General features: G+C 45.1%; 1 long non-coding RNA gene across 2 annotated transcripts in view; it reads right to left on the bottom strand.

The window, feature by feature from the left end:
• Nucleotides 1-1,711: 1,711 nt before the first annotated feature.
• LOC306935472 overlaps nucleotides 1,712-23,325 on the bottom strand; it is a 146,094-nt gene continuing 124,480 nt past the window's right edge. For both annotated transcript variants that reach the window (XR_013791393.1, XR_013791394.1), the window contains exons 4-5: nucleotides 10,044-10,114; nucleotides 1,712-2,166 (exon numbers count right to left, since the gene is read on the bottom strand). This is a non-coding gene — a long non-coding RNA (uncharacterized lncRNA). The remainder of the gene's footprint in view (nucleotides 2,167-10,043; nucleotides 10,115-23,325) is intronic.

Genomic DNA, 23,325 nt, shown 5'->3' with positions numbered 1-23,325 from the left:
GGAAATGACTGTCCCATGCTAAGGCGTTGTAAGTTTGAAGCTTTTTCCACAAGTAGTTCAGCATTCCGAAAATAGTTAAAGTTTAAAGCTTTTTTCACAACTTTTGTGCACAAAAAAAGACAACATGCAGGAAAACAAAAAGCAAAAGGTAAATAAAACCACATATATAGGCTGTGCTCCATGAGGGTAAACACATAGAAAGTGAGCAGAAACAATGAGTCTTCGTGTCACTGGTTCTTCGTCATCCTGTCACATCTCCACATGTTGTGAGCTTGTATACAGTATAACTGCAGCTTGGATATTAGTTTGGATTTGATTTTATTGGATATAATAGTCAACATAAAATAGGTTAATGTTGTAGGCTATACTGTATATGTTTTGTAATAATAATCTACAACCTAACTTGTATCTAAGTTTCCAAATTATTGTAATGGAGTGGAGGAAAGGAAATCACACCCGTGTGAAGTGAGGGGCGCTCTTATCACCATACATCATCATACATCATTTAATTCCGGCCAATCACAATTTGTTTCAATGTTTGTGTTTGCACAAACACTCAAAACAGGCCGTTCATTGTCAATGGCATTCAATGGCATTTGTGTTTACACAAACCTTCAAAGCTGGACATACAACATTTGCCTCCGAGATGTAGTGGATACTCCTGAAGTAAAACCCCCGCAAATGTGTATACATGTAGAATAATTGAGTAAATGTACTCCACCACCATGCTGCCTACCATCTTCCCCTTCCCTCTGCCTATTGATTTTGACATCTGCCGTCGGATGAGCGGAGCCGTTATGCTAGGTGGGGTGCCGTGTGTGTCTGTGTGTGTGTGTGTGTGTGTGTGTGTGTGGGGGTGGGGGGGGGGGGGGTCGGAGGTTCCACTCACTGATCCTTAATGCTCACATAAGCGAGCAGTGGAATGGATTTCAGATAAACATCACGAGGCTCCGCGTCGATGAAAAGACACACAGAAAGAGCCGTCCGTCCATTTATGAATTCTGTTTTGTTTCTGTGGTTTCTCATAAGGGATGGCGTGTGCGGAATTATCACTGATAGCCCCTGATGGATGGGTTTCTGGAGCGGTTTATGCTTGTGTGAGCTTTTCTCTCCCCTCTCCTCTCATCTCTGTTTTGTAATTTCAGTTGTTTTGGTGACGAGCTATGTTTTCTCTATCTGGCCCTGTTTAAACAATAGCTTATATCAGTGGTTTCAACCCTTTTCATATCAAGGCCCATTATTTATTCAGCAATTGAGCCATGGACCACCATCTGATGACATTTAGCCTCTCAGACCCAAGACTAAAGAATGAAAGCGTAAAATGAAAACCAAAGCGTCATGTTACGCTCTCAAGAGTTAAACATCTATAAGGGTCCATTTGGTTACCAACTCTCCATCATTTATCACAGGGACCACCTGGAACCCCCTCAAGGACCACTGGTTGAAAAGCACTGGCTTATATCTTTAGCGCAGTGGCTTTCAAAGTGGGGTCCGGGCACCCCACCCCAAAAATGAGGAACAATTCAATGATCATTTTGAACATTTTATACACAAATCTTTTCTGGCATAAAATCTGTTCAGATGGGGTCTGCGGACAAATACATACGATATCAATTTGGGGGCCCTTGACATGGAAAATGATACATTTAATGTTAATACAATGCTAATTATTGATTAATGTTAATGTTTGAACCACTGCCGTCTCTCTGGGTGATATAAGTGTGGTCTCATCTGCCCTCAGCCTTGTTGTCCAAGCCACTGGTTCTCAAACATTTTCATGCATTTTCATGGGAAAACAGATTTTGATGCTACATTAACTAATTCTGCTGGAACCTCCGAAAGAACCCCTGGGGGGTTCCCCCAGACCCCGCTGCGAGGGCCACTGTCTGGGCTCACATCTCTAGCGGTCCGTCTCTGGGGGGTTCCCCCAGACCCCGCTGCGAGGGCCACTGTCTGGGCTCACATCTCTAGTCTCTGTGGGGTTCTGCATTGTGGGTGCATATTATACAGTGTGTCTGCTCTGCTCCTCTCGTCCTCGTTGTCAGAGCAGCGAGCGCCTCAGACTGCACGGGACAGAGAATGGCAGCCGGGCTCCATCGTGACGGTTGCCCGGGAGATAACGGACGTCTTGCTGCTAGCTATTGTTCCGCCTGAAGGCCAAGGACCCTGATGGGATGTAGAGCAGACGGGATGGACCATGTGAATGGTACCGTACATGCTCTAACAACAATGGAAGAACAGCCAGTAACCGCGCGTGCACACACACACACACACACACACACACACACACACACACACACACACACACACACACACACACACACACACACACACACACACACACACACACACACACACACACACACACACACACACACACAGTACCCAAGTCCCAAGAAGAGTCACTCTATATACTGTAGATCTCTTAAGAATGCGTCCATAAAGCTCTGGCTCCGATTCTAAGCAGCTACTGCAGCAAAGACCTTGAGACAGAATGCTTTTATTGATCACATATCTTGTTTTGATTTTAAACACTTGTACACCAAGCCTTTTCATGCAATGTTGTGTGAAATTTGCGGAAAAAAGGAGGGACCTCTGGTGTCCCTTGAGGAGCACTCCAGCCAACCAAATGTAATAATAGAGTTTTTTTTTAAAGGGAACCATAATGTCACTGTCAGGAAGAAACATCATATCTGCACGGTCTAACTGTTTGTGTTTTTCATTTAATGCCCTATATCACACTACAGTGTCAAACAGTGTTTTTGAACATGAATCCTGGAAAGTAACAGTTGTGGACAATGAGTGTTCCACCCAACAGAGACCATATAAAATGGTAAATGGTAAATGGTGCATTTATATAGCGCCTTTATCCAAGGCGCTTTACATAGATTGTGCATTACATTCACCCATTCACACACACATTCATACACCGATTGCAGCGGAAGCCATGCAAGGTACCAACCAGCACATCGGGAGCAATTTGGGGTTCAGTGTCTTGCCCAAGGACACTTCGACATGTAGACAGGAGGAGCCGGGATTCGAACCGCCGACCCATGGATCATTGGACAACCTGCTCTACCTCTTGAGCCACAGCCACAGCCATATGTGCGGGATTCAAGTTGGTCACATGGTACTTAATAGGGGTGTAATGTCGATCTGCATTGATCTATTGATTCAACGAGCAATGACCTGGTCGATAGATGGGTTTCGGGCCGTTATTTTATTGAACAAGATGGTCTAATAATGTCACACAGCCTCCCTGTCGAATCTTTAGCTATTGAATGCAGTTCCCATGTGTGCAGTTTGTGAACGAAGCCCGGCTGCTTGTGTGCACGTCCTAGTGTGGTTCCATTTGACCAAGTGGAGATGACAATATTTGTACGTGCTTGACAAGTACAAGGTGTGTGTGTGTGTGTGCAACTGTGTTCATGCGTGCGTGCGTGCGTGCGTGCGTGCGTGCGTGCGTGCGTGCGTGCGTGCGTGCGTGCGTGCGTGTGTGCGTGCGTGCGTGTGTGCGTGCGTGCGTGCGTGCGTGCGTGCGTGCGTGCGTGCGTGCGTGCGTGCGTGCGTGCATCTATAGGCAGCGCATATACTGCCGAGTCATCGTTTAAAAGGCCATACCCCATCCAACACTGGAGTCTTTTAAGGCTGCCTTGAAAAGACACCTATATTCTCTCAGGCAAATTATGTTGGTTGTTTGGTTGGTTGTTGATTGTTTTGGTGTCCTTGGGTTCATGAAAGCTGCTATTCCATCTGTTGTTATTATTATTATTATTATTAAAAGACACATCAAGTCTGGAGAACAGTATAACAGATGCTACTAATGATGTGATTCCTGTCTATCCTCCATCCCACCATTAGACATGGAGATCAGGTCTTTGTTCCACACAAAATACAACTTGCAATATGATTTTTGAAAGATTGAGAATAACTGAAGATGTATTTGCCTATATGTCATGCTCATTGCTCAAATTAGGGACATTGGGGACCTGCAGGGTAAATGTGGTTTACCACTTAAAAAAGAATCAGCTTTTTTTTTCTTCATAAAGTATAGTTTTGTTTTTCTTTTTTTAAACAAAATTAAAGACAATAAACACACAGACACAACAAGAACATATTAACAGACAATACAATAAAATAAAAACAGCTCAGGCATAACACTATTGTAAATGAATAAAAATGTATACGAGTAGGCCTATACAAAGACATGGCAAGAACAATGAGCAAAATCGTGAAAATGTGTCGCAAATCTTTGAATATATATATTCAACGTTTTTAACTCAACTCTTTGCTTCTGGGGGGTCCATGGAAAAACATTTTCAGAACATGAAAAAGGTTGAGCACCTTGGGTTTTTCAGAAATCTGTTAGGATTTAGAAAACTTTTTTTGTTTTGTTTTTAATCGGCTTCAGACAGTCCTACCCCAGCACCCGTATTGTGGGGAAAGCCTTCGCAGAAAACAGCAGATCGACAAGGGGTGACCGGCTATTTTTCCCCACAATGACAGAAATATACAGAATAGAGCCCTGAGGGACTCCAAACACAAATACAGACAGACAAGAGACTTGTCAAAGAAAAATGAAACATTATGTCCTCCCAGAGATCTGGGTTGAACGTATTGAAACAGCCCACATTCTGACAAGTGACAACCAATTGCAAACAGTCAGCTGAAGAACAGAACAGATATCTATTGAAGTGAGTCTGATATCGCAGCTGTCACATTTAACAAGACAACTACTCCAGGCTCCAGCTCTTTCGTTGCAGCTAAACATTAACGACCTCAACTCTTCTTTTTTCCTTCAGTAATGACATTAACCTTCCTTTCCACTCGGCCATCATAAACTTCAACTTTAGTGTCACATCACACAAGTTTACTGGTATATATATATATATATATTAGAAGCTAGCTACTGTATAAAGGTTAGGCCGTTAGTCAGACATAAGAGTAAAACATCAAACCTGAAACATAGAAGGTATTAAGTGTAATACATGCTACAAAATGCTTCCCTGACATGTGTTTTAGTGGGAAGTGCATCCTTCCTTGTTGTCTCTCCCTCTCGTCCTGCAGCCCTCTCTTCTCCACCCCCCCCCCCCCCCCATCTCTCTCTCCCCGCTCTCTCTGTCTCTCTCCATCTCCTTTCTCCACTCCACCGTTGGCCAGATTGAAACTAATGAAGTTATCACCATGGAGATAACTCACCAACGGGCCCATTCTACCCAATATCGAGAGTCCTTGAACTCTCTCTCTCTCTCTCGCTCTCTCTCTCTCCCTGACCCAGGCTGTAACATAATTAGCGCTTCCACATTAGGCCAAATGAACAGTGAGATGTAATTAGAGACGCACGAGCTGCAGAGAGCCACTGCTGTGCGCATGTATAGCTTGGAGAAAGTTCAGGAGAGAGACCTTTCCAAAACACTCAGAGATAAGACAGAACGGCCTAGTTCCATAAAGATAAACTATGCTGTTATTATTATAATTTATTTACCGGTACTAATTCATTAAGTTCTTGAACATGTACATAACAAATTGCTGCCTTAGTTTCCTCTGGGCAAAAAAAGTCCCTTTCTGCCGGCTTCTCTGGGTCTTTCTTGCTGATGGCAGCGTATAGTATCGTTTTGAAGTCTTCCCGTGTGGTTTTCTCGTGCTGTGGCGACAGAAGAGGGAGAGTCGTGCGGAAAAGAGTGAAAGCTGACTCAAATGGCAGAGGAAGTACAGTACCACTCACGGCCAACAGGAGCCGCTACTGTGTCAAACTCGCAAACTTGAACAAGTAAGTCAAGTTAGTAAGCCTTGCCGAGCCATGAGGCCCATATAGGGCAAGAGCCTATCTAATGTTTCTGTAGCGTGAGGCGGCTTGATGTACAAGTACACCGCCTGGACATGATCCTAGTAAGTTGCAGGGACTTACCCTCAACCTGATCCTTGATGCTGAGTGCCAAGCAGTCATACCATAGTCTTTGGTATGATCCGGCTGGGTAATCGAACCCCGTCCTCCCAATCTCAGGGTGGACACTCTAACCACGAGGCCCCTGAGCTGGTCTGCAGACTTGAATTGCATCGTTTTATGTCTTAAACCCTATACACTTCTTTGTATGTCAACAGCAGAAAATGGATAATTGCGATAATTGCGCCTCGTGACATCACACCTCCATATATGGTCACGCCTCGTGACATCTTGCCTCCATATCACGCCTCGTGACATCACGCCTCCATATATGGTCACGCCTCGTGACATCACGACTCCATATATGGTCATGCCTCATGACATCACGCCTCCATATATGGTCACGCCTCGTGACACGTCATGCCACCATATATGGCCATCTCCATATATGAAGATCACGACACTGAACTCATCTAACCCTGGATAACCATACATGGAGAAGACTGGATCATCACCTAGATATGGCATTGCTGGCAACTCTACATCTGACCTCAAACCTCAAACTTAGATCTTAGATCTCCATATATGGAGCTGACCTGTTCTGACATTCCATATGTTAATCCTTCCACACCCGTCCTTCCTGTTCTGACATTCCATATGTTGATCTGACCTCATCAAACCCTGTACACTCAAGACACACTCCATATATGGCCAGTACAGAATTCATTCCATATGTTGATCTGACCACCCATGCCAAAGCGCCAGCGCTCGCCCAGTCTGCCGTCACCCAGGCGGATGCGTACATGCAACCTTGCTTCTCACCCTCAGGGCATCTTACTGGTGTGACGTGTTGTGAGTTGTGACTATTTTCACCAAATGTTCTTCTATTTTCGCTGAATGTTCGGGTACCATATAGAATTAGACTAGGGTTGCTATATGGTTAATCGGATTTTTTTACGATTCCGGTTCTTTAATGATTCCCTCCCTTTAATGATTCCCTCCCTTTAATGATTCCTATAGGGCATTCCAAATGGACCCTTAGAAATCTGTAACTCTTGAGAGCATACAAATGGAACCAAATGGACCCGTATAAGGGTCCTGTCAGGATCCGACTCAGAGTAAAGACCCATAATGCAGGAACACACAGGAAACCAGGTAACAGGAATACACCTGCACAGCGGGGTCAAAACTGTAACGTATACATCGACGACCAACAAGCAACTCACACAAACAGAGCCGTTAAATACCCACAGTCTCAATTAACCCAAACAGTCACCGCTTCGAAACCCAGGTGGAACCAGTCTCACAATCAGAGACACAGTGTGCAGGAGCAGAGTCACACCGGGGCAGCAGTGCATGACAGGGGCAGGGAAGATCGTGACAGATCCATTTGGTTCCGTCTTTATACACTCTCAGAGTCATGGTGGGCCTTGAAATGAAATCGTTGAGATGTAAAGTCCACATCTGAGCTCTTATAGAGTGATAAAAAACTGTTCCAGAAACAGTTCCAAATGTGATGGAACCGATTCCGGTTCCTCAATGATCCAATTCCTTCGGTTCCGGATCCCAACCCTAGTCACATCTAGTGGTAAAGTGAGAGGTATAGTTTGGCCAGTTTCCATTTTCTGTGATTCATTATCCACTCCATGGATCCAGTGGCTCTTATTCAGCTGCAGGCTGAGAGAAAATTGCATTCATTTTAGATCTTTAGTGAAGTTTGCAGATCAGAATATACACTGCAGAAAGGTTTTCAAAGTGTATTTCATGCGACAGTTAATTTGCAAAACGTTGTCGGGACTTTGCAGATACCGCAGGGCTTCGGAGCGCTCCAGGCGATCCGATTCATTACCATCTTTTATAGCCTTTCTCAAGACGCAATATGTGCAGGAAAGACACTTTTTTTATTGTCTTTTCCTTTAAAGCGTCATTATAAATCATGTGTTTGTCTTCATTCTTTACCTCGTATCTTCTCCGACCCAATTTCATAGTACCTTTTCTACTCAATGGCTTCATTATGTGGTATAATTTATAACAGCATGCAGGCAGACATGCAGGCCCTGTGCTCCTGTAGTAACAAGAGCCATTTAGGATGTCGGTCAGACCGATAACGTACAGGATGTCTGCCAGACAGATAACAAGGTTAGAAGGTCAAGTGGAAATGGGGACAGGGATCGGTGACCTCCTAAGTGTAGTGTGATAAGGAAATTGTATGGAACGAGGAGGACTCTGTGCTTGATGCCATCTGTCACTTTATCACACCGCGTACGCACGCACGCACGCACGCACGCACGCACGCACGCACGCACGCACGCACGCAGCCTGACAGCATGACAGACAAAGGAGCGCGATAACATGACAGTTATCAAAGCACTTTACAATTTGGAAACGCGTCTTCAAGCGTGCCATTTGTGGAATAATTTAACTTGTCACAACTCTGTATGCTTCTTAAAGGACCACTTCACCACTTTTCAACCTACCTTCATATAATTGGTCCTCACTAATATTCATGATAAAAGGCCACAATTCTTCTTATTATAATTCATTATAATTATTCCCTATCCCAGTATGTATCACTGCGCAAAAAGCATGGAATACGGATGTGTATATTACAGGAAACTCCCGTTAAAATGTCCAACAAACTCCGGTAAACTCCCGAATTGTACCATCACACCTGTAAATTACCGTATACTGTATATGCCTGCTAAACTTGAGGCAAATCTAGTGCCCATAATTGCCCGTTAACTCCTCTTTTCACGCAGTGTATTCATACACGCGGACGCTTACAAAACCCACAAGAAAGCGACAACGGTGTTTGTATGCCCCCCGAAAAAATGAAAGATGGGCCTAATCAGGTTTTTGCACACTCCTATTTCTACAGTGTATAGTCCATCTCCCGGCTTCATTCCTACAGTGTAGTCCATCTCCAAGTTTTCCAATCTCAAAGTTAAATGAACACAGGACTGTACAGCAGCCAAATCTAATCAAAAGCTTGGCTTTCAGGTAGAACCACTTAAACCTTACACAGTATATACTGTACTTCATTGACCGGGGTCCCCCATTGCTCTATTCCTGTCTCCTGTACTTTTCTTTCCTCTACACCAAATCTGTTTGCAGATATAGCTGATCTACAAGCTTCCAACGCGTTCTCCTATTCCCGCAGAACGCTCACTACCCGGGATACGGACGCTAGGGTTCATTTGGTTAAAGCAAAAAACAAAACATGATGTGGCTCAAGAACAACAAACGGATTGACACAAAGAACCATCAGACACAAGTGGCTAAAGCAATCTTCATTTGTGGGAGGAGAGAGATAGAGAGGTGGCGAGACGGAGAGAGAGAGGGAGAGACCGAAAGAGACAGAGCGAGACGGTGAGAGAGGTATGGTGGAGGTGAAGACGGAGATAAAGTGCGCTGCACCTGCCTCGTCTGTAGAACGAGGGGAAAAATCTATTTATTCTGGGAAGCCAAGCAGGAGTCAGACATGCGCACACACACACACACACACACACACACACACATATACATATGTACGCGCACATGCACGTCCAACCCTCTTCTAGTCGTCAGGAAGGTAATGATCATACTGTACTGTACACTACCTTCACTCTGCTACCTTGCTGATGCCCTTGACAGAACATTCTACACCCCGTCATTCTCTGTCTCACACGTAATCACATTCACTGTAACAAACAATACATATACTGTGCCACCACTGAATCTATACAGTACAGTGTATGCTGGATGAGTCTGCCTGGCTGTCTGTACATTTATGTCTGTATTTATAGTGTGCCAGTCAGTCAACCGGCTGTCACAGTCAAAAGGTTCTGTTATGCATCATCAATGAAACTAATAGGCTACAATAAGACATGTCTCTAGGTATTAATAGACCATGGTGGTTCCCAAAACGTTTAGCTCAAGACCCAAAAGAGATACATTCAATGTTTGCCCGGGACCCAAACTGGTAAAAAAAAAGCAGATCTACAAGCTCACAACGCGTCGCTTCGCACATCGTTGTGAGCTTGTACATCTACTATTTTCACTATTTTTGGTCATTTATAATTTGTATTGATTTTTTAGATAGATGTTACATAGTGTAGACTGAGTGCAGTATATTTAGAGGTCAGCACAAGAGGTGTTTTTGGAGAGCATAAATAAATACCTGTAGTAGATCATGGTCTGTTGGCGTGGGAAGGGCTTGATGCGGACAGCGTCACTGGACCAGCCCAGGCCCTAGCAGAGAGATAAAATTAAGTTTCTGGCTAAGTAGGCTAGACGTGACAACCTCACAGGTGCAGTGGGTATAAGTGTCACGTGTATTTTCTTTGCCCGCAAAATACTTTTGCATGCCAGAATATGCTAGATATAGGCCACTGACGGCCAAATATATTTTGCAGGATTTCAGCACCACGGAGAGCGCCCGTTTTCAGATCAATGAACCGTCAGGAACAATGAGAATGGATATTTGTGGAAAAACAACGGAACAGCAGACAGTCTGTCTAATGGGAAAGAAAGTCTGACAATGCAAGGTTTCTGAATAATAATATAGTCCGTTGGATGAAGGGTGCTTCTGAATAATGGCACTGTGTCACCTGTGTGGTCTCATCTCCCCACTAAAGATCCTTACACAACGGGGAGCGTTTGTTTTGTGTGATAAATTCACATTAACTTAAACTATGTGTTTTTTGTTTTGTTTACATCCACACAGAACATACATATTACAAGGTCCTTCACTAAGTCCCTCCCCAACCCATCCTTGTCCAATACTAGGCACGTTAGCAGCGAAGAAAGCTTGACCTGGATAGCAACCGTTGCTAAACTATTTGGATTGGCATTGGACAACCGCTTTTTGGGGTGGGATTTAGTGAAGGGCTAATTGTGGTTTCACCACGAATGAAAGCACCAACCATATGAATGAGGCACCACCACATGGTGTGTGCGTGTGCGCGTGTGCGCGCGTGCGTGCGCACGTGCGCGCGTGCGTGCGTGCGTGCAGATCTGTTCTCTGCCCCACTGTTGTCTGCCTGCCTGCCTGCCCGCCCGCCTGGGCATAGGCATACACAAAAGACCATGAAATATCCCTTTGTAAAAGAACCAGGGGTCAGAGAGTGAGTGGAGAGCAGAGCAGAGAACTGAACAGAAGGGTCTCGCTCTCCAGGTGTGTGAAGTGAACAGAGGAGGAGGTGGAGGTAAAAAGGTTTTTTCTGCTCTCCATTCTCCTCCACGGACCTCCTCGCAAAAGGTGATCTCTCCCTCCTCTCAAATCCCCCCATGGTTCCCCCCCCCCGCTTTCAACACCTTCCCAAATCCCTTCACCTCTATCTATCTCCCCTCTCTCCCTCTCTGAATGTACCCATCTCCCTTCCCCCTGCATGAGTGCACCTGCATTCACCACCCCCCCCCCTCCCCCCTCCCTCCTTGTGTCACCCCCCTCCCCCCTCTGGCTCTCTTTAAACTAACCCACCCCCCTCCTGGCTTCTCAAAAATCCTCTTCATTTCTGTTTCCTTCCCCTTCCCGTCTCCTCCTCTCTGCTGCCTCCGTATCCTTCTCGACAGCCACAATGTCACCTTCTCAGTTCTTCCCGCTCCTTCCAAAAATAGCATGTAGTCATTTTGATGGCCAAATAAGAGGTTCTGGAAGAAGTAATGGGGTTGTGTACAAATGGTGAGAGACGCACGCACGCACGCACGCACGCACGCACGCACGCACGCACGCACGCACGCACGCACGCACGCTTATCGGGAGAAGTTTGTGTATTGCTCAAGGGCACTTTGACATGAAGCCAAGTGGAGCCGTGGATCAAACCAGGAACCTTCCAGGTCCAATATGACCGCTTGACACCCTGGGCAGTTGCCATCCACCCCTATAAGGACACAATCAATGGTAGTCGGCATGCAAAATAAATCCCTGTTTTGATTTTCTCACCATGACATAACAGATGAAAAAAGGGTCTGGGTGTGCCCACATTGTCAAGACCACACTTTAAACAGGAAGAGTAGACTATAAGGCCCGGGCAATTAACTGGAAATATACACAGTATAACATTCTCCTCTACAAAACACAATTTAGAACCCCTAACAGACTAAATCATGATTATGCAGGAAGCTTTTTTTCTTTCTCTGCATAATAAGATTTTCAAATGTCTTATCAACAAATCGTCTTTTTTGAGTGGTGCAACCACTCCAAGGAACAGCAATGTCCCTACTGTATGTCCCTATGTTTAGAGTACCAACAGGGGGCACTGTTGCACCACTCACTTCAGACCGGTCTGATTTTTAAAAATTGACTAAATTGGTTATTCTCAAGCCCTAGAATTACGGTATACTTTGCTATACAATGGTAGCGAGCAAATGTTAATAAAAATAATCATTAACCACTTAAACCCCATAATTATGGTTGAGGGGAGTCCCTCAGGGCTCTATACTAGTGTATTTTCTGTTTTCCGTTAAGCCTTCGAACAAAGCGCCGTGAGCTCGTCGATATATATTCTGCGGAAGCCTTCCTCACAAGGCAAAAGTTTGAAATAATCAGGACGATATTGATTTGAAGCCCATGCAGCCTTACAGAGGTCTAAACAAAGCAGAGATAACAAAAACATTGTGACACGCGTCGGTATAAAAGGATCTCACAAAGGTCAAACGCTGTGCAAAACCAATTCCAAATAGGCCTATCTGTTGTTTTGTTTTTTTGCCAAAGTAAGATGGGGGATATGAACTCAGTGTGAGATTACACATCTTCCCTATATCCCCCCCTCTCTATCCCCCTGTCTTTTGTTCTTCCTCTCCTCCTCCTCCACATTTTATCCAACTCTCCCCAGTTCTCCCCCACCCCCCGCGTCTTCCGTACACACACACCGATAAAATTACCCCCTGCCCGCTAAATCCCTCTTCCTCTGCTCCCTGAGCGCTGAGCTCAACGCAATCTCCCTCATATCCCCAATTTCTCCCCCATCCCCCTTGATCTTTCCAGCCGGTTTCCTCTGAAGCCTCCCTCACACTCCACAGCATCTCCCCTGTTATCGTTCTCTCTCTCTCTCTCTCTCTCTCTCTCTCTCTCTCTTTCTCCCCCCCCCCCCCCACCTCTCACTCTCTTCCCATCTTCTCCACTCCCCCCCCTTCCCCCTCCACCCCCCTCATGGGAAGTACATTTTACAGTAACAGGGGCTTTTAAATGCTCGTTTCCGTTGACTTTGGAAGTGAGCATTCTGTTTCTAGCTCTCCCATCGAGGACCCTCAAACAGATACTGCTAGAGTTACGTACCGTATACTCACAGTGTCACAATGTATTTTTTATAGAACACAACAGAGGGAAGTGCAATTCATTTCAAAATTGAATCATCTTCAACCCATATGGCCCCTCTATTTTGCACATATTATTATAGGCCGCTGTGTAGCCGAAATGTGGTAGAGTTTTATCTGTCACTGCTCATACAGTGGTACAGGCAGTGAAATGTATAGATCAAATGGTTAAAGCTGCACTATGTAACTATCCTGCTCTGCCCAGATTTAAAGCCGGGTCTCCTGTGCAAGTGCTGAAATGTTATACCTCCTTGCTCTGGGGAGAAATTCAATTTTGTTTTGTTTTTATCATCATTTATTTTGAGTTTCTTTTTTACATAGACACAAGGACAACACAATACAAGACACAACACAATACAAGACAGTTACTAAAAAAGCTAACAACAATGTATAAAAACAACAATGAAGAAACAAAGAAAAGAAAAGAAAAAAATAAATAATAAGTAATAATAATAATTTCCAAGTGGTACAGGGTTGTGAAATGCATGTGTGCAAGTGAAGGTGGGTTCCGGCCTATACACAGAATCAACTGCGCTCTTTGACCTTCATGTCAAACCAGAAACAGGCTTGTGTCCAACCTATAGACACATGATATAAATGTCTCAATAGAAGAGCAGGGAGACCAAAGACAACCACCCCAATTCCATAAAGTAAAACTCCATACCATACAGGGGTTGGACAGAATTGCTTTTTATTCACACAAATTAAAAAATTACATGTTATAGCGCTAAATTGCACGAAGGAGTCTATTGATTTGTTTTCGGCAGCGTGGTACACATGTGTGTCAAAAGAAAAAGGAAACAGGAAAAGGAAAGCTAAATTGCTAGCTACCGTAACTACGTGGTTGCCACAGTAAGCTGACAGAGTAACCATTAAAGTGCAGCAAAGCCACACTTTATGGCAATTATTAACGGGAACATCACCACTTTGCCCTCTCAGATCACTACCTAGCTGCTATCACACCGTCAAAGTCCTCGCGGGCAGGCAGACCCTTGTGCCCTATATCCGTACTTTGTCGTATGGCAGTGTCCTTGTCGCCATCTACAAGCTCACAACGCGGATGGATGCGACGAGTTGTGAGCTTGTAGATTGGCAATTGTCGGCGTGCGACACACCGTAACAACAGAGCATATATATTATGGATCACCGTACTGTATGTTCAAAAAAAGGAGGGGATTCACCCCCTCACATGTGAGCTTTCGGCAGAGATGGATCACAGTGGGGCCGTTGAGAGGGATCATTATGTTGCTGTCGGTATAGAAACCTCTTATCTCCATATTTGAACTTTGTGTTTTTCCGTCAATTAACAACACAACAACGCCCTATTGATCACACTACAGTGTCAGACAAAAAGCATCAAAGGTAGCAGATCCACAAGCTGGAAACGTGGCGCGAGGCGATGCATCTTGAACTTGTAGATCTGCTACTTTTGCAGCTTTTGAATTAGAATCCTGAAAAGTAACAGTTTTGGACATATGAGGTTTCCACCCTGACAGCGACGATTTGATCTTCCTCTCTGTGCCCTGTGGGCTGGGTTTCAAGTGACAGCCTTTTTAGATGTCTCTGTGGAAATGGTTACTCATCTGGACAGGGCCAACCGGGCACTGAAAGCCAAAGAAACTACATGCGGGTGAATTCCACCTCCGCACACCCATCTCTCCCTCTCTCCCCCCCCCTCTCTCTCTCCCCCCCCACCCCTCTCTCTCTCCCCCCCCCACCCCTCTCTCTCCCCCCCCCCTCTCTCTCCCCTCTCTCTCTCTCTCTCTCTCTCTCTCCTCTCTCCCCCCCCCCTCTCTCTCTCTCTCCACCTCCCCTCTCCCCCCTCTCTCTCCCTCTCCCCCCCCCCCCCCCCCTCTCTCTCTCTCTCTCTCAGCTCCCTGGGGCGCTGGTAATCGGTGGTGTGTGAGGTATAGAGAAACCAAATGTGAACGGACAGCCACTAGCCCCTTGTCATGCACATACAGTGGCGTGGCCTTTATATTTTGTGTGGACCACAGAACAGTGCATACTGTAGTGTACATGTACAACAGTATACATGTATAACAGTATACATGTATAACAGTATACATGTATAACGGTATGAGCTGGAAAAAGGAGGAGGAAGGCATGCAGGGGTCGTGATAGACAAAAGGGAAGCCGTTAAAAGTGGAGAAGGGGTCACAGGGGAAAAGTGTAAAGGTACAATAGGACAATGAGAAATGGAAGCAAGGTGGGGAGGAATGGAGGTCCTGGGCATTCTTCTTTCATGATATATGATCCTGTTGTTTGTTTGCTTAAAACAAGAGTTAAATGGCTCTATTATCCCCATAGTGATCATTGTTATAGTGTTTGGTCAGTATCAGAGGTCCACCAGTAGTATACAGGAAGGTCCAGATAACATTTTCATCCAATCAGACTATAGGGAACTCAGCTCCCCCCCACCCCCCATATATATATATATATATATATATATACATACCTGGGGAACAAGCTACATGTAATGCTTACAATTCCAAGTGCTTGTCCGGGTGTCCCCAGTTCAAATATGATTAGTGTGTGCGTGCGTGCGTGCGTGCGTGCGTGCGTGCGTGTGTGTGTGTATGTGAGAGTGTGTGTGTACAGTATGTGAGAGTGTCTGTGTGCGTGTGCGTGTGCATGTGGGGGTTGGGGGTACCCTCGGATCCTTGAGGAGGTTCCAGGGGCTCCACAGTTTAATGACTGATGTGTACGTATGTATGTGTACGCTCTCAAGAGTTACATTGACATGTTACAGCGGGGTCCCAACAAAAGGGGGGTGGGGGTACGTACTGTACATGCTTATCAAACTGGGGGTCCTCGAAATGAAAGAGAATTGAGAATAGAGGAAGAACAAAGCACGGCGCGGGAGAGAGAGCTACTTACCTCCTAAAACTCCTTTTAAACCCTAGAAATCCTTCTGTGTAGCGTAATGAAATATGAGTTCTATATATATGAGAGAGAGAGAGAGAGAGAGAGAGAGAGAGAGAGAGAGAGAGAGAGAGAGAGAGAGAGAGAGAGAGAGAGAGAGAGAGAGAGAGAGAGAGAGAGTAATAAAAGATAAGGGGATGACAGGGAGACGAGGGCGGAGAGTGCAAGTCATAACAACGAAAGAATAAGAGATAAGAAAGTAAAAATGATTAGTTTCCCGTGGTAGGGAGAGGAATAACACTCACCCGCCATACATGCTGCTGTGGACAGTTAGCCCAGAGGGAGAAGCGAGGGATGGAAAGGGGAGGAGAGGAGAGGAGTGGAGTGGGGAGGAGAGGAGAGGAGAGGAGAAGAGGTATGGAATGGAAGGCTTTAGCGCAGTACAGGGGCTGTCTAGGAGGGGGATTAGGGAGGGAATCGCCCATGGCACAGGACTACAGCCGCATGCCAATCTATGTTCAGTCTCTCACTCTCTGCACACACACACACACACACACACACACACACACACACACACACACACACACACACACACACACACACACACACACACACACACACACACACACACACACACACACACACACACACACACACACAGAGAGAGGAGTGATCCACTGCAGTCAGTCCAGGTACAGAATGTTCCAGTGGTTCTCAAAGTGGGTTCCGGGGAGCCTCAGGGGTCCCTCAGGGTGTTCCAGGGGGTCCCCAGATAATTTTTTGATTGTTAAGAACCGAGTGCCCATACAGATCTGTAACAGTGCATGAGAGTGTACAAATGGAACCAAATGTTACGTTATCTAAAGAGTTTTCTTCAGTCAAGTCTGAAACTTGACCCCTGGGGGTTGAGATCGGATCGGCCCTTATTTGTCATATCGGGTCATATCGGTATCAGTGAAAATGCCAGTCTAACCACAGATCCGACACAGGGGTAAGGGGTTGACACTAAAGTGTATCGGGACATCCCTAGGTTAAACATACATCTTTTCTTCTGGAGGTCCCTCACCGTCCCTGGCACAAAACCTTTTCAGATGGGGGTCCTTGAAGTTTGAGAATAAACTGTGCTAGGATGCAAGGGCTTAAGACAGCAGGGAGCATGACACGTACGTGGATGGACAGTCCAGCGGACAGTGTGGACAGTTTGCCTTGGGCAGGTCACACAGTCAGGGCACGCGCAGGAAAACTAAAACGTCTGCCGCAAGTCATTTCGCCGACGTCCGGTCCGTCCGCATACTTCATTTTAGTGATTATGATTTGGGCTCATGAACTGGGATGATTTACAACAAGAGGGACCGGTGCCAGACTTATTAAAAGCATTTGTTATTTCCTCCCAAGATAATTATTTTACATCATGTGCTGTTGGCGCTCTGTCTGAGGTGCTGTGCATCCGTTGCTGATGACTCAGCTCTCCCCACACAAGGACATCAGTTTCCATCGCGGGAGAAATTATGTTTCCGATAAGGCTTCCTTTCCGTGACGGTGTGGAAATGATCGCTATACGCGAGTGCAGCGCTGCTCTTAAATACAGCCCATTTACCGTCCGTCATATTAGCCTTTCAGCTGCTGCGTTAAGTGGGCAGGATGGGCAGCATGCACTTTCAGAGCATGCTTATACTCTAATGATCAATCAATCGATTGAGTATTTCTAAATAGTCCTATACATTTTTTGGAGCAAATTACTTGCTTATACGACAAGAGCAGGCACAAATAGTTTTATATGCGGGGCCATTTATTCAGTTTATGTTTAGAAAGCTTTACCTCAAACTGACAGACTGAATGAGCCGTGGGACTATAAAATAAATGGTGAGGATGGTGCCAGCTAAATGCCCCAGAATATGAAAGAACATTCATAACTCACTGTATCTACTTTTAATCTTTGGCCAGCGTCCGTGGTGTAAGAGATGAATCCCACTCCAATATCCAAATAATGGATGAGATGAACACCGAGAACTTTACAATGTGAGGGAGAGTTTGCAGCGTCAGTGCTTTTGAATAGTTTTTGAATAGATGATCTCTCAAGCACGCACGCACGCACGCACGCACGCACGCACGCACGCACGCACGCACGCACGCACGCACGCACGCACGCACGCACGCTCAATTATTTTATTTGGATCTGCACAAAAGGCGCAATACATTAGATCCAAACACTTAACAGAAAGAAGGTTACAATACGGTCAAACCTGATACAACTGCTGCACACAGAGGAAAAAAAGATAGCACATTGATGACATACTACTACTTAACACTACTAGACAAGGACTTTTTCTCCCCACACACGCACGCGCACACGCACACATGGACTAGCGCTCTTCCGTGCTTGTGGTTATAGGTTAGGGTTTGAGGTAGGTCTAATGAATGTCGGACCAATATCAGAACTAAAGCCTTCCACACCCTACTGGAGAAACTCACTCACTCTTCGTGCACTGAAGGAAGCATGAGCTCGGTTCAGGGCTCTCCCCAGGTTGGCAGAGGGAGAGTAGCGGCCAGGAATACAGCTTAGGCAATTGGCACCGGGTGAAAAATGGGTTACAAAATCGCGGGATAAAAATTTAGTGATTTTTCGCTGTGGTGACCCCTGAAGGGAACAGCCAAAAGAGTGTGTGTGTGTGTGTGTGTGTGTGTGTGTGTGTGTGTGTGTGTGTGTGTGTGTGTGTGTGTGTGTGTGTGTGTGTGTGTGTGTGTGTGTGTGTGCATGTGCATGCGTGTGTGTGCGTGCACGCATGTGCATGCGTGCGTGTGTGAGAGATAGAAAGACAGAAATACAGACAAAACTAATACAAACTTCACGTGTGCAGCAGGGTTATATATGGAAAATTACAGACAACTTGAAAAGTACAAAACAAGGTGATGGAGCTAAAGGCGGGAGGAGAGAAATGTAGTCTCACAGCCCAGGGCTAACATAGTAACAGAGCCAATGAATAGAGGAGAGAGGAGGAGGAGGGGGAGGTGGGAGGGGGGGGGGGGGGGGGGGGGTCCCGGACCTAGTGACACAGTGGAGACAGGGAAGAATTAGGTCAGCGCTCCAGTCTAGAAGGTAATAGACTGCTGGCGCTTTGTCTGAGTGTGAATACTGTATCCAGAGACACACCGGCACTCCATTTGCATTAAATAATACCTCGGCTGATTTTTTATTTTATTATTATTATTGTTTTGACGGGCGCCAGCCCCACCTATGCCTTGCAGCAATGATTTGATTTGCTGAGGGCTTATAAAGTGAGGATATAAAGTGAGGACAGAAAAGTGAGCTGGAATGTGATGATGTGTGATGATAAGAGCGCCCCTCACTTCACACGAGTGTGATTTTTAAATGGAAATCAGCCACTGTGAGTACACTTAATTATGATGTGTTGATAGAAAGATAGTGTTTTCAGAGTGGTTTTCAACATTTTCAAAACTACGGCATGCACCCACTTCAGGGGGTTGATATTAAGGGGCCAGTATAGCTTTTCAAAAACACTGCAGAACATAATCGATTGATTGGTCAATATTTTTTTTTTAAATATATACACGTTACCCACCCATCTGACCGCATCTTCAACTCAAATGTCCAATGGATTTCTCCATATAAATAAATCGGTCATTTCAGTAGCAAGAGCTTCAAAATATCTTCTAAATCTACTGTAGTCAACAACGCCTGCAGTAGCTAGGCTATGCACTGGGAAAATGTGCAGGCATTATTTCAATACACTATACAGATACGAGGAAATGAGGGAGAAACAGTATCCAACTCAATCAACTTTAACGACCGCCCGACGGGAGTTTTCATGTATTACGCGTTAAGACTACGGCCATTAGTAATATGGGTGGGACAGGTGTGTAACTTTCCCGATGTTAAGCTGTGTACAGTACGTGTTCAGCAACACAGCCATGCAAAATAACATTCACAGCTACTGTATGACATGACAAAAGCTTGCCCAGGATAGCAACGGTTCCTGTGTAACTATTTGGATTTGCTAATAATTGACACCCAAATCAATTGCAGGAAATGGATCTGGATTGGGCACACCTTGAGGAAATCAGGCGGAACTCAGGGACGGTTGCATGGTTTCCTCCGCCATCGGTGTGTGAGTGAATACAGTATAATGCACAATATATGTAAGACGCTTTGGATAAAACCGCTATATAAATGCACCATTTACCATTTATCTTGAAAGGAAAAGCAGAAAAAGATCGCCCAACACCGAACCAGCTGGGAGAAATTGAATGACAAATGATATGAAATATGCCAAAGAGCAACTGGGTTTAAGTCAAGTAAGTCCACAAGCGGTTAAGTGGTCCGATCATCAACTACAGTATACTCCGATGGGTATACGTAGTTTTGACAAGGTTTTACGAATTGAAAAGTAAACTGACATATTATGTCAGTTACTATTCAGGATTCAAATGACAAAATAGCAAAATATGGAGATAAGAGGTTCTGCTCGACAGCGACGCTGCACCTGTAACAGAGTAGATTGTGGTACTGCTGCTATTACTTGAGTAAAAAAGTACTTGTTCCACCACTGCTCGTAAACCTCAGTTAGAGGAGAAAAGCGATGGAAGCCTAGAATAAAGGCAGGATAATTTAGTGTCACATGGGACTCGCCGGTCTGACAAGCGCCGAGATTTAATGTACATTATCCAGCTTTGTTCTGGAAAGGACATCCATCACGGTAAAACACAGCCAATCAAAACACGCTGCGGCGGATTTATGAAGACACCCATATGCGCCGCGTCTCGCCGTGTCCTCAGCTTGCACTGTAGATCTGCCATTTCCGGCAGTGTGACACCGGCACGCAAATTAAGTACAAATCAGGCTTTATACACCATGTGGGTGTGTGTGGGTGTGTGTGTGTGTGTGTGTGTGTGTGTGTGTGTGTGTGTGTGTGTGTGTGTGTGTGTGTGTTCAAGGAGTTCATATTTAGCCCATTCAATCTGGGAAAGCATCTGTGTCATTTTAGATTCAGTTATTGGTTCTCAAAGTAAGAGTAGTAAATATAGAGTCACAATCATTTTAACCATTTCTTTTTTTAAAGAAAAGACAATTTGGCCCCATCGAAATAACATAACTTTAGTGTCATCATAACCCTAACCCCTCCGCCATTATCATACAACAACAGCTGAGGCTTAAGTTCAGGGGTATCCGGAGAACTCGCCAGTTTTCCAACTCACCGCAATTAAAATTCTTCATCATTGTCTTCATCATTATGCTAACATGCTGTCTTCATCAGTGTAGTATATGTCAAACCCACAGATGTTATAGTTAATTTCCAAAGTGATCAAATTATTTTGTGCTATTAAATGGTCAGCTAGATGATGATAAAAAGTCGAGTATGTGAATACCAATGATAGTAGGCCTACCAAATCAGGATATTGTTTACTAATGAATTACATTGTTTCGGTACTTTGGTGTTTCAACTTTAGCATTCCTACTTCATCTAGTGTAAACTCTAAACAACTATCCTCTCTCTCTCTCAATTCAATGAAATTTAAATGAATGTGAAGTTAAACTAAATGCACGAGGCGAGTCGGAAAACTGGCGAGTTCTCCGGTATCCAGTCCAGGTGGGTGGTTCAAGTATACTTAATGAATTGGTGGGTGTGACTGTGGCCACATAAAAACATAATTGTAACACTTTGTCAAATTTTGAAAGAGATCTTCCTCCTAGTATAGTCATAATACCTCATAATCATGTTTTAGGGGGGGTAATCACGGCACTTTAAGAATGAGCCTCAGGTCTTAATGGGTTAAGCTGATATATGCTTATGGCATCTGAACGCTATCAGAATGACAAGCACACACACACACGCGTATCCAGGCGGCATGATGCCTATGAACCTGGACAGACAGATGTGGGCCTGGTCTAATTGACAGCGTTTTATTATAAGCCGCCGTCATTAACGGGAACACTCGATGGACTTGAAATCACAGTGGCGATGGTTTATTGCTATACTTGTGCACCGTGGCACACGGATGCGGTTAACTTGAGCGCACAAACACACATGATGTAGCTAGGCTATGCAAAATCAGACCTGTCTGAAGTGAGTGGTGCAACAGCGCCCCCTGTTGGTACCCGAAACAGACAGACAGACAGACAGACAGACAGACAGACAGACAGACATTGCTGATCCTTGAAGTGGTTGCACCACTTAAAAACACAAACAGTTAAAACATGGAGATATCATAAGAGGTTTCAGCAAGGCAGCAAAGATACATTGAAAATGGGTGCAGTAGCCAGTAAAAAAAGAATCAGACCCGTCTGAGTGGTACTGTACTGTACTGTACTGTACTGTACTGTACTGTACTGTACTGTACTGTACTGTACTGTACTGTACTGTACTGTACTGTACTGTACTGTACTGTACTGTAAAAGCCCTCCTCCCTGGCCTGTGTGCGTGTTAGGCTGTGCAACAGTGACACTTGGTGGTGAACAGACACTATAACGCTATTTTCGTGCTTGGGCAGACAGACCCAGGGACACACAGAGCTGTCTATGGTTGCACTTGCACCACTCCAAAACGTCTCTGTGTATAATGACCGGTGCAGTGGCTGTATTGGAGGCTGTTAATAATAACGTGAGGATGTCTGGAGTGACTGAATGGGTTGGATTGTCTCTGATCAATAGTGCTAAACAGACCCCCATGCAACACATCACACCCAGTCACTAAGATACACACCAAGTCGATTAAGGCAGAAACATTATCACCACTGATACCCGCGCGCGCGCGCGCGCACACGCACACACACACACACACACACACACACACACACACACACACACACACACACACACACACACACACACACACACACACACACACACACACACACACACACACACTTAATTCTGGGTGCTAATGAAGGTGTTGCCATTGGCATGTGTATAATAATGTGTATAATAATTCAAACACTCGAGGAGAGAGAAACTGCCATGCCTCATTGCCCCCGTATATTTCAGCCCTTAACTAACACATAATGGAGTGTTTATGTATTTGTCTATTGGCATGCATATTTACAGCTAGGCTAAGCGCGGGCTAGGCCTCATGCTATTATAGCCTTGTGACACGTACCCGCTGCTATTAGTGCTACATCTGTGCTTATATGGATTCAAAGAAGAAAAGGGCTGAACGACTCTCTCATTCTCTATCAATGCTTATTTTTCACACATTTGACCAACATCCTGAACCCAGAACAAGCGTCTCTCACGAGCGCCTCACGGGCCCCAAGTCCTCCATGTC

Source organism: Electrona antarctica, assembly GCF_951216825.1.
Source record: "Electrona antarctica genome assembly, chromosome: 13".
Classification (NCBI taxonomy): Eukaryota; Metazoa; Chordata; class Actinopteri; order Myctophiformes; family Myctophidae; genus Electrona; species Electrona antarctica.
This window is presented reverse-complemented; position numbering and strand designations above follow the sequence as displayed.